This window comes from Macaca mulatta, chromosome 20 (assembly GCF_049350105.2).
Source record: "Macaca mulatta isolate MMU2019108-1 chromosome 20, T2T-MMU8v2.0, whole genome shotgun sequence".
In the NCBI taxonomy this organism is placed as follows: Eukaryota; Metazoa; Chordata; class Mammalia; order Primates; family Cercopithecidae; genus Macaca; species Macaca mulatta.
Genome location: NC_133425.1, coordinates 75,335,532 through 75,351,820, shown reverse-complemented (window position 1 = coordinate 75,351,820; position 16,289 = coordinate 75,335,532). Strand labels below are relative to the sequence as shown.

Here is a 16,289-nt window from a genome sequence, read left to right as displayed (position 1 = left end):
ATGTTTTATTTAGTTATTTATTTTATTCATCTATTTTAGCAACAATTCAAGCAGATAAAGTATTTTGTTCCCACTTAACAAAGAAAAGAAGCATTGGTCATAGAGGCTCCACGTCCACATTTAGAAAATGATAGAGCTGAAAATCTAACCAGGTACAGTGTCCCAAATTCCCATGCTGTGAACTGTTACACCAATGCAAATTCTACAAATATATGGTATATCAAGAGGTGTTATGAAATAAAGAAGTTTCTGTAATTAAATAAGTTTGGGACAATATAGGTTAAATAAAATCCAGTTGGCTCACATTGGTAGTAAGCGACCAATTCATTGTTCTAAACAAAGGACCTATGACTCTCCTTTGGTACTCTTCCCACGGCACTATATTGCCTTGTTAGTAGTTTCCAGGAGAAAATTCAAAAATATATTTAAGCTTAAAAACCTACCCATATTTAAGACTGTGCAGGGCCCAAAGACATTGTTAAGAATGAATATTTATGCTGAATGACACTGTAAATGTTAATGTCATGCATCCATATTTCTTCTAAGGATAATTCATAACCAAAAGACGGAGGCATGCTTCAGTGGTGACGACAGCGGAACAATCCTTTACAACCAATTGCTGTCTTTTTGGTAATTAACATGCTCCATATAGATTGAAAGGTCATTTCTTATCCCCTTTCTCTAACAGCCTTTAATATTTACCAAATAGTGTTGCATTGTTGGAAATGTCACAGGCTCTGCAGCACAAGGGGGGATTCCACACAGTGATTCATGATGACTTAGTTCATTAAGAAAATTACCACTCATTTATTTGGATGCTATATCTCTTCTGCTCTCAAAGAATTCTCTTTGATTAGAAAAGTGAATTATGTTGACTTGTTTCTGTATTGTAGGTGACCTGTAATTAAAATAAAAAGATAATGTGTCTCGGCCTTAAGGATGTATTTCCTTTTCAATGATCATTAGAAGTTTCAAGACAAAAGTTGTGATGGCAAATGCAAAGCAATTCTGAGTTGAATTCGCTTTCCTTTTTCCAGTAACTCACATCTCATTATGCGATGTCTCTGTTAATGCAGTTTTTCTCTCAGGAGACCTGGGAGACAGCCCTAAGGCCCACTTCTCTTTTGTCCCTACCTCCCAGCCCATCACCAGGTTCTGCCTATCTGCCCTTCAAAACTTTATTTAAAGCCATCCATTCTTTCCATCCCCATGGAAAGAATGGAGATGATACAGGTTCTAATCTAACCTGTGTCAACATCACTGCCTTAATAGTCTCCCAAATGGGTTCCTTTCTTCCAAACTACCCTTCATCCCACTAGTTCCCTTAACTAGAGTAGAGTTTTATAAACTATGGTAAAAGGCTAAGTGTTTGTCCCCCAACACATTGTGGACCAACATTCTTGTAAAATGCAATGTATTTATATCTTGGATATACATACATACATACATATATATATATATATATATATGCAGTAGCCAATACACACACACACGCGCGTATGTGTTTGGGTATATGCATGTATATATGTATATATGCTTGATATTACAGCAGTTTCAAATGCTAAGAAAGTTTCTGAATGCTTATGCTCAAATTTTATACCCATCTAATTGCCCGGTAACAAACTTTGCAGTCTGGGGCTGGTCGAGACTCATACTTTGAGTGTTTCTGAGGTAGAGAGATTTTTAAAATATATAAATCACATCATGATAATCCCTGATGCTGATTTCTATTAAAAGACACAGTAGAATACTTAGCACCACCTTTGTGAGCCACCCTGACCAGGCATTTGCTATCTCAGCAGGTGTTCCCTCCTAATCTGTCCTCCAGGCTTGCTGCCATCATCCACGTTGACTTTTTTTTCAAGTCTTCAAAACACTGAGTGTCTGTGCACATACTTTTCCCCCTGCCTGGAATGCGTTCCCTTTTCCCTCTTCCTCTATGCCTCTCAGCCTGACTCTCTCCTGTCTTCAGGTGTCATCTTAAATATACATTATTCGAACAGGGGCTGCCTTATTCTCCTCCCAACATCACTGTAAATAGTTAAGTTTCTTTGGTAGATTTAAGATGGATAAAAGTATTGGACAGTCCTCCCATCAAAGGGGAAGGGGACATTCATGCCCTTTGCCTTGAGCCTGGGCAGCTGCTGTGACCGCTTGTCCAAGAGGATATTGCAGCAGGGAGACCGTGCCAGTTTCCAAACGCAGCCTTTAATATTGACAGCTTGCATTTGCTGTCTCTTGGAATGGGCACTTGTGGGAGACAACCAAAATAGAAAAAGTTTAACTTTCAGCTACCATGCTCTAGGGAAGCCCAAGCTAGCCACGTGGAGGACTCCATGTAGAGAGGGATGCCCAACTAGCTGACTTCTTATCTCATCAGAGATAAGAAGACTGAAAAAGCCTTCAGATGACTCTAATCTTAGCTACCATCTGACAGCATTCATAGGAAGGACCCTAAAGGGGAACTACCCAGCTGAGCCCATTTACCCCAGATCCATAAGAGGTAATAACTGATTGTTTTAAGAGAATACAGTCTGTTTGTTGTGGAACAATAGATAAATGAAAGAGTTTTCCTACCCTACTGTGTATTCTGATGACATCCTATAACTTTTCCTTTATGGAATACACAGGATAAACATCGATATCATGTCTTGGTTTGGTTTTCTCTCAGAAGCAGAACCTGAGACAAGCATTTCATTGCAGGTGACTCATAGGTCAAATGGATTTCTTAGCTTAAGTATGTATTTCGTTTTCTTTGCCCAATTAATGTTCTAGTGCAAAGCTGCCATAGTATTCAAAGTACAGGACAGTTTGGAATTGTATTTTCCTTGTTTCTCTCATTATCCAAGGAAGTGATTCCAGGAAGTACTGTGAGCAAAACAAGAGTGGTTCCTCTGGGAATCACTGAGGCTCCATCCCCCGGGATCTGCGAGGCACTATAGAATATGCCTCAGAACTGTACCACTGCCTAAGGGGGAACACAAGAAACCTTGGATGTTAATCCACCAACTTTCATTCATCCTTGGTTGAGGGTCACTTCTGGAATGTTAATTCTTGGACACTTAAGCCTGTCTAGCAAGAGGGCTGGGCACATTCCTGAGAATGGAGAATTTCCCTCACTAGAGAGATGCAGGAAGCTGTATCCATGTGTTTGGAAAACGGTGGGCGACCTCTGAGTGAAAGACAGGGATGTGGCAACTCTTGGAGTTCTAGGGAGCAGGAGACAGGTCTATCTTATTCTTGCTTTATATATAGTGCCTGGTACCTGTCAGGCATCTAATGCATATTTGTTGAATGAGTAAAGAAATGCAAAAGACATCTCATTTCATAAAGATTGTAGCTGCACTCTGTACCCCAGAAGGCTCAAATTGTAGTTTCAGATTTTGTTTTTGGCTTTATAAAACCCCCTCCCCTCTCTGGGACTTAGTTCTCTGCATTATGTGATAAAGAAGTTGGAGCTGGTTATTTCCACAAGCCCTTCAGCTACAATATTCTACGGTTTAGGAGTAGAATCTACATAGCCTCATTAGGCCAACAGATGATATTGTAAGCTAAAGATATACATTTCTTTTTTTTACCGAGAAATGAAATGAGTATTTTAGCAAGAAAGTGTAATTAATGGAATCATGAGAATTACATTATGATCTTATGTTCTTTTCAAAAGGAAGGCTAATTATTGCATAAATTGGGCTATATATGCACAATGGAATTATGTAGCAGCCATTAAAAATCAAGTTTATGAAGAATATTTTATAATATTGTAATATAGGAATGTTATATGTATAAAACGTGTGTGTACTCACACTCACGTGTTCAGATGTTTCTAGAAGACAAAAAGGAACATCTGAGCTATTATTTTAGGTTAGTGGGATAATAGGTGATTTTTTATTCTCCAATTTAAGCTTATTTACACCTTCTAAATTGTGAACCACAGACATGAATTATTTTTATGATCCAAACGTATTTAACAAATGTATACATAAACGTGTAAAAAAGGCACAAAGAAAAGACAAGGAAATGCAATCAAGGAAGCATTACCCGACCCCTCTGACCTCACTTGCTTGCTCAGAGGAAGGCTCTAACACTCTCCTCACACAGCCATTGAAAGTATTGGAAGAGTGAAAAGTGCTGCCTATGACACAATTTCAGAGGCATATTCAAGCACTATCATGAGACCTATATCTCTGCTGAATTCTTTTTTTTTTTTTTTTTTTTTGAGACAGAGTCTCGCTCTGTCACCCATGTTGGAGTGCAGTGGCGCGATTTCGGCTCACTGTAAGCTCCGCCTCCCGGGTTCACGCCATTCTCCTGCCTCAGCCTCCCGAGCAGCTGGGACTACAGGCGCCGCCACCGCCTGGCTAATTTTTTGTATTGTTAGTAGAGACAGGGTTTAACTATGGTCCTCGATCTCCTGACCTCGTGATCCGCCCGCCTCGGCCTCCCAAAGTGCTGAGATTAATATTGAATTCACCTCATGGTTATAAATATGAAAGGATATAATTATAAAAACACTGGTACACTTAAGGACAATTAAGTTTTCTTGAAAGATAATGAGAAACAAAACCTAGGAAACTATTCGTAAAGTGATTTACAAGAGAGAGTTTCAAAGGCAGGGGAATGACAGCCTTGCTATATTCTACCAAAGTCTAGCTCCTGGATGAAATAGGGGTGCTCTAGCTTCAGGGGAGATCAGTGGTGCTAAGGACATTGATTTGAGCTTAGAGAAGAGGGAGTTGAGGGGGAGCAATATGATCACTGTTTTCATGTGTTTTCAAGATAGTCATGTGAATAAAGGAGCAGTCTTACTTTATGGTTTCTTTGTGTTATGGGCTGAATTGGGCCCTTCTCCAAAATCAAAATTTTGTATGTTAAAATTTCAACCCATAATACATCCTAATGTAACTACATTCAGAAATAATACCCTTAGAGAATTGAACGGGTTAAAATGAGGCCCTCAGGGTGGGCTGTAATCTAATGTGGCTGGTGTACTTGTAAGAGGAGGGAGAGATGCCGGAAACACACAGCACAGAGGGATGGCCAAGTGAAGAGGCAGCAAGGGGGTGGCCATCTGCAAGCCCAGAAGAGAGGCGTCAGGGGAAACCAGCTCTGCAGGCAGCTTGATCTTGAACTTCCAGCCTCCAAAGCTGTGAGAAAGTAAATTTCTGTTGTTTCAGCTGCCCAGTCTATGGTTCTTTGTTATGACAGCCAAAGGAAATTAATATAGATAGTATTCATTAATTGGTTGATCCCTTGGTTCATATATTCAACATGTATATGGGCCACCATGTGTATAGGCTTATAGAGATAAGGCACAGTACAGGTGTGTCTTAGCTCAAGTAGTTATAGCAAAAACCAGAGACTGAGTGGTTTGAACAATTCATTATTTGTTTCTCACAGTTCTGGAGGCCAGGAAGTCCGAGATCAAGGTGACCCCAGACTCTGTTCGTGGTGAGGGCCCCATTCTGTCTCCCTGTGTGCTTATGTGGCTTTTCCTCTGTGAAAGAGTATGGAGAAAGCAATTTCTTTCCCTTCCTCTTATCAGGGCACCACTAATGTCCTTATGAGAGTATATAACCTAATCTAAACCTAGTTACCTCCCAAAGTCCTCAACTCCAAATACCATCACCTTGTGGGTTAGAGTTTCCACAAATGAGTTTGTGTGGAACATAAGCATTCAGTCCATAACAAGGTGCTAGAACCTAACTCATGTGGATAAAAGCCAAAGGAGGACAGATTTTTGATTCTGCATGAAGTAGTAATATAGACTCAGAGTGATGTGAGACTGGCTGCCCCAGACAGCTAGCCTATCAATGAATAGACACCTTTTTTCGGATCCTAATTCAGCTGTTCTCCACTGGCCTGGAAATAGCCAAGGAAAATAGCAGGTATACTCCCAATATTGCAGCAATGAGTTGGTGGCAGATGGTATTTGCCAAAAATGATCATACTAATCCCATATGGTTTTCTTACAATGTAATTCTAACACCTTCATCTAGAATTGAGGTCTAGGTTTCTTCCTCTTGAATCTGGGTAAGTCTAGAGATTCCTGGGGAGTCCACCTGCTCCAGCATCCCTCTGCTCAAGTCTTCACAGCCCAGGCCCCAGATATGAAAGACAGAAAGCCTTCCAGATGACCCCAATCCTAGCCACCATTTAACTTCTAACTCATGAGATACGGTGAGCTGGAACTGCAGATCCACTCCTGAATTTCTGACCCACAGAGACTGTGAGATAATCAATGAATATTGTGATTTTAAGCAACCAAGTTTCAGGATGATTTTTTTTCCACAGCAATAAATAACTAATCAGATTTAAAGAATGGGGAATGTTTAAACTGATATATCACTAAGCCGCTTTTAATTCCAAGTCTGTGCCTGTGTCATCATCATTCATTACCACTTATATAATATGATTAAAGGTTTCTCCATGGGCAAGCAAGGTTCAGGGAGGAAGCCAGAGGGCTTGGGCTGAATATAGCTACCCTCTCACTTTTGATGCTGTTTAAATGATGACTTATGCATGTATGCTGTGTTTTTCATTCCATTTTGCCCTGTGTAAACACATTTCTCCAGCCTTCTTATTAACAATGGCCAAGTGGAAATTAATCAGTGGAAAGAGAGTCCGCTTTTTAATTGATGATTGTGAATGTGGAGTTGGGATAAGGTCCTGTGAAAGCACATAGATGCATTACTTTTACATTTTTCCTCTCACATTTTGTCCTGCTACTAATTCTGAAAAGCAGACATAGGCTGTATTTAAGGCAATGCAGAAGCATCTCTACAGGAAGTGGACATAGACAACAATCTCCTGAATGGGCTATTTTCTTCCAAACCACTCTTCATCCCACTAAGCTCTTTAGCTACAGTAGTGTTATTGGAAGTTATCGGAATTTTAAAAATTGTCTTCCTCATTCTATTAACTACTTTTTGGATTGAATTACAAAACTTGCTGACTATTTTGGCGCAACATAGAAGTTAACTGTATCACCTGTAATTCTCCATTTTCATCCTCAATAACAGATTCAATAGTTAAGAATATAGAGCATTATACTGCTTCTGTCTAAAAAGAAGAATCTGAAGGAAATATTATTTTTGTCTACCATAAACAAATGTCTGTGTTCTAGATGAGAAAGCAACCTCATGGAAGATGTCTCATCTTAGGCTTCTCTATCATCCAAGTGCCTGGCATTGCTCCTGACAAATCGTAAGTGCTAAAAAATGCTTGAACAATAAATGCATGAGTAGATGCTGGAGTAAATATGACTTGGAAAAGAACATAGACATTCGTTTGTGCATTTGTTTAGGCAGGTGATGTGTGTGTGTGTGTGTGTGTGTGTGTGTGTGTGTGTGTGTGTGTGTGTATTCACGTATCTCCTGTCATCTGGCAAACATGGTACTAGCCACTAAAGATACGAAGATACAAAAAGGCACCTGTGATCTCCACACTGACAAAACTTAGATTCTAACTGAAAAGATGATCATTAATTGAATAAATAAAAAATTATGGATGAGTGAGTATGTAGAACAAGCAGAAGTCTATTTTATGACTGAAAAATATATTAGAACAACCATACTTAGAAAGCAAATTTGGTATAATTTAGTGAAGCGCTACTCTTGGACATATACCCTACCAAAATGTGTACATATGTTCACCAAAAGACACTTAATAGCATGTTCCTAGCAGCACTATTTGTCATAATTCCAAAATGGGAATGACCTAAAATACACATTGAAATTAGAATAGATTTTAAAATTGTGGTATATTTATGTAATCAAATACTGAACAGCAATAAAAAGAAATGACCTACAGCTATATAGAGCAATATTATGAATCTAACCTACATAATATTGAGTCAAAGTGCTCACTATATTATTCCACTTACATGAAGTACAAAACTGAGAAAGTTAATCTGTGCTATTCGAAATAAGATTGTGGTGACCCTGGCTGAGGTAGTAACTGCAAATGGGTATGTGTTGGGGGCTGTAGGTGCTGACTGTGTTCTGCTCTTTGACCTAAGAGTTGTAACATGAATGTACTCATTTTGCTGTGCATTTGTCTGTATGCATGTTATACAGTAATGTATAAAGATAGCTCCATATCGTTGGCAAGTTTAATCCTGAAGTCTTGTGAATGAAGATATAACTCTTTATGGTTGAGTGATGATCTCCTTTTACCTTATTTTCTTCCCCTGCCTGCCAATCTTTGCCCAACAGAAATAGCCTCATTTCTCAACCATATCTTCCTCTTTTCCATCTTCTTGATTCTATAAATGTGGTTTTCTTGTCTGACATACTCCATTACTCTTCTCTACCATAAATGTGCCTTCTCATGGAATACCCAGGCTCAGCTGTGATGTTATATCTAGTAAAAAGTTATCTCAAATTACTCTCTCCACACCTATAATACACTTCATGTGTTGTTCAGTTTATCCGTTGTATTTCCAATTATGAATTATTTAAAGTTATCCCTTTACATGTATTATTACCTACCTTCCAACCCCTATGGGCTGAGCAACTTCAGGAAAGGGAACATTTCTTAGACTTCATCTTCCAAGTGACTGGCATAGTTCCTGACATATCATATGTGCTAATAAATGCTTGAATAATGAATGTATGAGTGGATGCTGGAATAAATATGACTTGGAATACAGGCATAACTAGATTGTCAAATAAAAAGGAAGCTGGGGAACTCCAATTTGTAGAAACAGTGAAACAATCAACTCATATGATCACCCCAAGCAGGAGATGGGACAGCTAAAGCTTTACAGAGAAATGATGTCACCAGGCAGAATTATTGATGCAGGTGGGACGATTGGGTAAAGGAAACTTAGAGCACATGCACATGCGTGCGCACACACACACACACACACAAAGACTTCTAAGCAAATGAATGCTAAAAGCAGTTTCCACACAACAGAAAAATACAGTTGCCTCCCTTGTGGCTTATCCATGCATCTAATTCATGCACCCATTTACTCACTTATTCATTCATCCACAGCTCTTTATTCAGCAGTGATTACATGCTAGTTATCATTCGAGGCGCTAGACGTTACAGGTGACTCAGTCATTGCCTATAAAGAGAAGAAAAACATACAAGCATGTTATTAAGTTGATCCAACCTGATTATTGAGAACCAGGAAATGTCTACCATTGCATCTACTCTTGATGTCTTTGGGATCATCACTTTGTTTAAATTAACCATTTCCAAATAGTCCTCAAATCACTTGTACTGTTTATCAGCTACCACATTTTTCTTTTATGTATTCCATAGGCAATACATCGTATTTTCCTTTTGGAAGCTAATAATTAGAGGGGGGGAGGGGGGGAGAGAGAGAGAGAGAGAGAGAGACAGAGGGAGAGAGACAGGAAGAAGAAGAAGAAGAAGAAGAAGAAGAAGAAGAAGAAGAAGAAGAAGAAGAAGAAGAAGAAGAAGAAGAAGAAGCAGCAGCAGGAGGAGGAGGAGAAGGAGGAGGAGGAGGAAGAGGAGGAGAAAGAAGGAGAAAAGAATAACTTTAGTAAAATTTATTCTCTATCCAAGGAGATAAAATACACATTTTATAATTTTCCCCAGGAAATGTTTCTGACTTTCCACTGGAAAACACTGAGAACATGGAGAAGCTTGGTCAAGGATTATCTTTGCTTGGTTGATAAACAGGTCACCAGGAGGAAAGTGTTATAGTGATAAAATGTCAACTATTTCATATCCCAATGTCTCTTACTTAAAAGGTTACTTCACCACTTTGATGATCTCTTTTTAAAAAATATTTAAACATACTGAAAACCAGAACTCAATAAGCAAACCTCAGCTTACTTTTTTTCCACTTTTCTAGGTGTTAATTACAACCATTCCAGTCGGTAAATGCCTCCAGGGAGAACGGACAACTTTTCTCATGCTCTCACTTTATATATATCATTATACACTTAACTTTGTCTATATGTCTGTGCACAGGTATATATCTCACTGCCCTTAATAATTTGGTTGTGTGTCTATCTCTTGTCTTTAACTTTAAACTTCTGGAGTAAAGGTTAATTTCCAAATCTTTAATCTTTGCATCATTGACCTTGGGTTCAATGCATGGTACATTTTGGAGATGTTGTGTTTGTGGAATAAACGGAATTAAATGAGTGTCTTTCTTTGGCTATTTTCCAAATTATTTCTCCAAAGACACACATTTTAAATAGTCTATTTAATGCTCGGCCTTGATTTTGTTCCTATCAAATACTTAGATTCCAAATGGATTTGCAATGATTGTTAAAGCACTGGGCTGGTAAACATCTCCACAGAGATTCTGCACGTTGATGTTTTAATTGTGTGTGGAAAGATACACTATCATATGCAGACACATTCCCCCAAACAGAGAACAAGAGGGTATGTGTGATGTCATCCCTCTGGGAATCCCACTGCCCACTAAAGTAGGAAATCTGCCTTTGAAAGTTGGCGCGGCTGTGGGATGCTCAGCTGTCACTTTCTTCTCACATTTATTCTGAATGAGCACAATCCATCCATCAGTGCTTAAAGAGTTTTCCAGCAGTACATTGACCTTGAATGCGGCACATTGATTTTCAGTAACGCACCGCAAATAGGGTCGTTACTGAGTCACCCAACAGTGAATGTGATTGGGAACAGATTCCTGAAATTCCGATAGGGTGCCAGCTGCCTCGGATGATGGATCAGCCTACTGTAAGCCATCAATCCTTGCCGGGGTCTTGAAAACGGTGACACCTGTATGAGATTTATCATTATGTACATCACCAGGTAAAGCATGAAACCATAACCAGGCTTTTCTGCAACACTGGGGCCTCTTGGTTGAGTGGTCTGTTTTGTTTGCAGCAGTATTTATTTACTGAAATGCTTTCCAGAGAAGGACCCCCTTGGTGAGGGTGACAAAGATGTAAGCACTATAGGGAATTACATCTGCAGCAAGGATTGAGCGATAGATAAAAAGCCTATGTCTTAAGCTGTTAGAGGTTAACACCAGATCAATTAAGGTGATTGTTTCTTAGATTGCATTGGACAAATGTACACATACAAAGGGGGACATGAGCACAGCCAGAAGGGAAGAACAAAGAGAAATTAACTGATGTTAGGCTCCAAATCAAACTGGAAAATGATTTTATGTTCTTTTGAAATGCCAAATTATCTTAATGAAGAGTTTCTTTTCCAAGTGAAGCATCTGAGTCCTCTTTTCACTTGAGTGTAAGAAACCTTAGAACAAATAAAGAGGTTTAGCAAGGACCGGATAATAGTAGGTGTCATGTAATTTTGCAGTAATGTGGCTTTTGGAATGTGTGTCCTTTTTTAAGAAATGATAATGTGTCTTATAAATAATAATCATCATCACCTGTACAGTATCTGCTATGTGCCAGTTGCCATTCCAGGGACAGTACGAGGACTGTACTAACTTCCTAATAACTCCAGCATGTAGATTTGACTTTCTCCCCACTTTACAGATGAGGAAACTGAGCATCGGAGAGCTTGCTCAGGCTTATATCAGGAGCAGAATGAAGACTGGAAATCTGGCTTTCACTCTTTGACTTCAACTCCTCCATAGTTTCCCCTGTGGTTCACTCTTGCTTGTAGAGCATGAGAAATTAAGTCATGAGCGTTTAGATATATTACCTGGTTTTAACATTGCCCACCTTAAAGGAAGCAAGTTAGAGCAGATTGCACCTTGATCCTTTGTCCAAACAGGTTAACAGATATTGCTGGGCGTGTGAAATTTGCAAAGGTGCTCCTTTGAGAGGTGCCAAGCTCATGATTATACTTCCCTAATTATAAGCTTTTTGCAAGAGGGAAAGTGTTTGGAGGGGTCTGAGTCTTATAATTGATGTTTGTGAATGCACGCGTCAAGCCAGCATCTCTCCTAGTTGCAGACAATCCAGTGTTGGGTGCACATGATCCTCCTCCACCAGACTCAGGGGTTGATATCCAGCCAGGCAGTACCTACAGTGATGATAGGTGAGGGCCACCATGGGTCAAAACTAAGCCCATGCTACTCACGGGAAGATTTGGAAAATGCTCACCTCACTTCTTTTGATAATTAAGCCCTGCATTGGTGAAGAATCTAATGTGTGTAGTTAGGGGGAGCTTCTTGGTGAGATTCCACTTGTTCTTAGAAGTCTTCTCCGTCTGTCTTACTTTCTGGATCAGGCACAGAGGTCTGGCTCCAAAATGTAGCCTGATTCATTCATTCATTCGTTCATTCATTCATTCATTCATCTCAATCCCCACTTCCCTCCCAAATTCAAGCTTGAGTCCCAGAGTGTCTGGCATGTCTCTGGGGTATAAGGCTTTTATAGAAGTGATGTCTTGTCTTTTTTGTTTTGAACATCCTGTATAAAGCTTTGGAAATAGAAAACCCTCCATGCATGCACTTTAAAAGACAAAAAAATGTTAACAGAGAGACTCATCATGGTCCAGAACATTCTTCCACCTCACAGAGGCTGTGAGGCCACATGGGATAATGTAGCTGAAGCACACGGCCTTCCTGTGAGGGGACATGGGGACCAGGGACTGTCCTCACATTTGTAGGCTCATGGTGGCAATAATGTAGCTGCTGCGAAGTTCTGTATCTCTCTCTTATATACAGTAGAAATTTAACAAATATCCATTAAAAAGTATAATTATTCATCAAATTAGTGTATGCATAAGCATCTCTTGAATGAATAAATAGCCACAGAGTGAATGAATACCATAAATAACTATTTGTCAAATAAGTGAATGGGTATCTATTCACCGAATGACTTCAGACACAACTTGGCTGAGTTAAGTTTCCCACCGTTCTAGGAATTCAAGCCGAACTGATACAGCGGACAACTCTGAATCTAAACTTGTCAATGCATTGTGTTCAAACTGTCTGAGTATCTAAACTCCCCAAGCGCACAATTGATGGAATTGACTGCACAGAAATCCGTTCTCAAAATTCCAAAAACTTCCCCATAATTCTAGTTTCTGCGTCTAAAGATAAACCTCCCACACATTTTTGCTATTCATTTTCTCATTTTTGAATGACCAGAAAAATGGTATCCTGGGTGGTAGGCATACTGTGTGTGCTCAAGGAATGAATGGGGCTTCATAAACATCTATTCCAAGAGCTATCAGTATTCATAAAGGAAACCCAATACATGACAAATGTGATTAGAAACGACTGTCAAATAATGACGAATATGTTCTAATAAAAACAGACACATTCTTAACAATTACTTGAAATGCAGGTATTTATCAAACAGGGCAAGATTTTAAATGACCATATTGCATTAAAGAAATCGAACTGATGGAATTTTAAATATGCAGCTTGGCCATTTCACTTTGTTCACGCCTTCCCCCTCACCAGGCTCCTTGCAGAGAAATGGGGTGGGAGTGAATTTAAACAAAGACTGTTCTAATGTGCCCTGAAGTATTCACATTTTTTACCAATGTTATCTCCAGAGTTCAACTCTGCAGAAAAATGAGACCACAGTCTAGAGGAGAGTGGGACAGATGACGGTCTCTCAGACTCCAATTGTGAGAAACAATGGAGAGACACACACACAGCTGAATACACTCTGCGTGGGTGGGAGGTGCAACTGGGCCCCTTGGTAACGGTCCTCAAAGGGGCACTTATTATTAATGGAAATGTCCAGATAGATGAATCTATGGAAAAATATCTAACCAAGCAGGACACCGATGATTAGGAATCCTCTTTCTCCCACTACTAATGCACTCATTGTCTTTCTCTATTTTGGGGACCCTAAACAAATCCTGTGACTCTAGCCACAAGGCACCAGAATATCGAATGAAAAGCTCACCAGTTATTAACTTCCTGTAGAGGTGATGATCGCATTTTTCAAACAACATCACTAATAACAATAATAATAACAACCTTGATCATGATCAGGACATTTTTTCTTTTCTTTTGCCTCCATGATTTTAGTTCATTAATATAAAAATTCTTAAAAGGTTCTAGAAAAATGAATTGCTGTCATCTAACATTTAGTAATTGCTGTCCATATGTCAGGTCTTCAGCTAAACATTGTATAGGTTTTATGGGGCCTGAAGATCACAGGCTTTGAGGACTCTTTTCAGGAAAAATAATACAAAAATTAGGTAGGAAAGTAAATATTTATTGAGAATGAGAAGATTACAAATTTTAACAAGCTTTAAATACTACAAACATTAAATATTTCTAGGGTCTTGGAAAGAGCCTATACAACAGAAAGGCCTCAAAGCTTAAGCATCATTGGCTTCAGTGAGGTGAGCCTGCTTCTCACATTATCTGGGATTATATTAACTAACCCTCTTCACAATTCTACAAATTAGGTGCAACAATTTTTGTCATTCTACAGAGTAAGCGGTTATGGCTCAAACACGTTAAATCACTGACCTCAGATTACAGAGTCAGGATTTGAACTTAGCCTTAAGACCAAAGATGACACAAACACACACACACAAATCCCTCACAGTGAATCTGCATTCTAAATGACTCCTCTAAATGAAAAGATAAACATCTCATCCATATGAATCAGAGTAGGAGTTTCTGGACTTGGGTACACAGGGTCAATATCCTAACAGTTATCAGCTTCAATTAAGATTGAGAAAGGAAGGAAAGGAGATGGGGAATAAAGAAAGAAGGGAAGAAGGATGGGTGGAAAATCACGCCAACTCCCATTTTTTTATTGTTCGCCTGTGCTTGGTCATGACGTCATAAAGTGAGTCACTGATGAGAGACCTTTCTCGACTTAAAGGGAGGACCACATGGTAAGACGTCTCAGTGGTTGAGGACTGGCCGTTGTCTCTGTATTCTCCATGAGAGCAAGGCGAGCTTCAGGAAGGAAGAAAGCTGCATCTTGTTCAGCATCACTGCTCTGGCATGAATTATACTCTTTCTAAATCTTCATTGAAAACAATGATTGTTTAACTGAATGCATGAATGTGTGCATCCTCCAGTGGTTTTGCCTTTATATTATTCACGTGAAGAATAACTGCTATAGAGTTAAGAATGGGCAGGCGAGGCCTTTTTTTTTTTTTTTTTAATTTTCCAGCGACAAACAGAATACGCCTGTTCAGTTGCTGCAGGGGCGAGGTTGGAGGGTAAAGAGGACCCAGGCAACAAAGATTCTGAGTGAATAAAAGACAACTTGTTATCCACTCTTTGATCTGCGTGTCAATTTCAATCCAGTCTGTGGTCATCCAAGTGGCAGCAAACAGCTACCTGGGAATGTCACTGCATAAATTATCTCAGGTGTGGACATGCTCTTTCAAGGGGATGTGGGGAGGATAGATGAGTGAGGCCAAGGTCAGCAGACAAGCTGCCCAGCCAGCTGGATGCTTTGTGTGAGCTTCCTGTTTACTCTGCAGCCCCGTGTCCAGTTATTGTCCTTCCCCACTGGGTGGACTTCCCATCTCCCTGCACAAGAATTTGGAAAAAGAGAAAAGTTAGAAACACATTGTCCAAGCCAAGGTGGCTGGAAGCAGCATAGAGGTTTAGAAAGAGCACAGGCCTGGAGATCATAGAACGCTAGTGTGAGTTCCAAGTGGGGCTCTGGGGCTGTCATTTCAGCTCTGCAAGCTATTATTGACTCATCCACCAGATGAAAATGATAGAAACATATACGTCACAAAATGGTTACGATGGCTAAATGAAAAATGCATGCAAAGTGTCCAGCACAATGCTTGGTTCTTAGTAAGCATAAAAGAAAAACCTAATAGATACTAGTAGCAGTATTACTAGGAGGGTAGTGGTGGTCATCATCATAGGAAGAAAGGGAGGAGAAGTTGCAGGCTGGTGGTGATGGTAGTTATAGTATTAGCAGTAATAGTATCAAGAGTAAGAACTGTGGTAGGGTGGTGTTGGTGGAAGTTATAGTAGTAGGATCAGTAGGGGTTAAAATAGGATGGTGGTAGTGGTAGTTGTTGTAGTAGTGGTAATAACAGTAACTGTAATACTATGCTAGTGTTAGGTATAGCAATGTGAGCAGTAGGGGGAGAAGTTATTCCAAGGTGATGGGGGTAGCTGTAGGAGGAGATGGAAGATGAGTCGGGTGGGAGTGGCAGTTGTAATATTAGTATTAGTGGTAGTAAGAGGAGGAGGAGGAGTTGTAATCAGGTGGTATTGATGGCAGTTATTACAGCACAAGAATAAGCTGGACTTTTAATAGCATGGCAGTGGTGGCAGTTGCAGTAGAAAGAAGAGAAGAAGGAGGAAGAGGGGCTTTAGTAGATTGATGATGGTAGTAGGTGTCATGTTCATAAGAGTGGAAATAAAAATAGTAAGTTTTAGAAATGGCAATAGTAGGCCAGGCTCAGTGTCT

The 16,289-nt window shown here is 39.6% G+C and overlaps 1 long non-coding RNA gene across 1 annotated transcript in view; it reads right to left on the bottom strand.

Annotated features, from left to right (window-relative positions):
- Positions 1-16,289, bottom strand: part of LOC114674428 (uncharacterized) — a 253,722-nt gene that overhangs the window by 77,311 nt on the left and 160,122 nt on the right. The window contains exon 3 of the long non-coding RNA XR_013412216.1: positions 8,980-9,070. This is a non-coding gene — a long non-coding RNA (uncharacterized LOC114674428). The remainder of the gene's footprint in view (positions 1-8,979; positions 9,071-16,289) is intronic.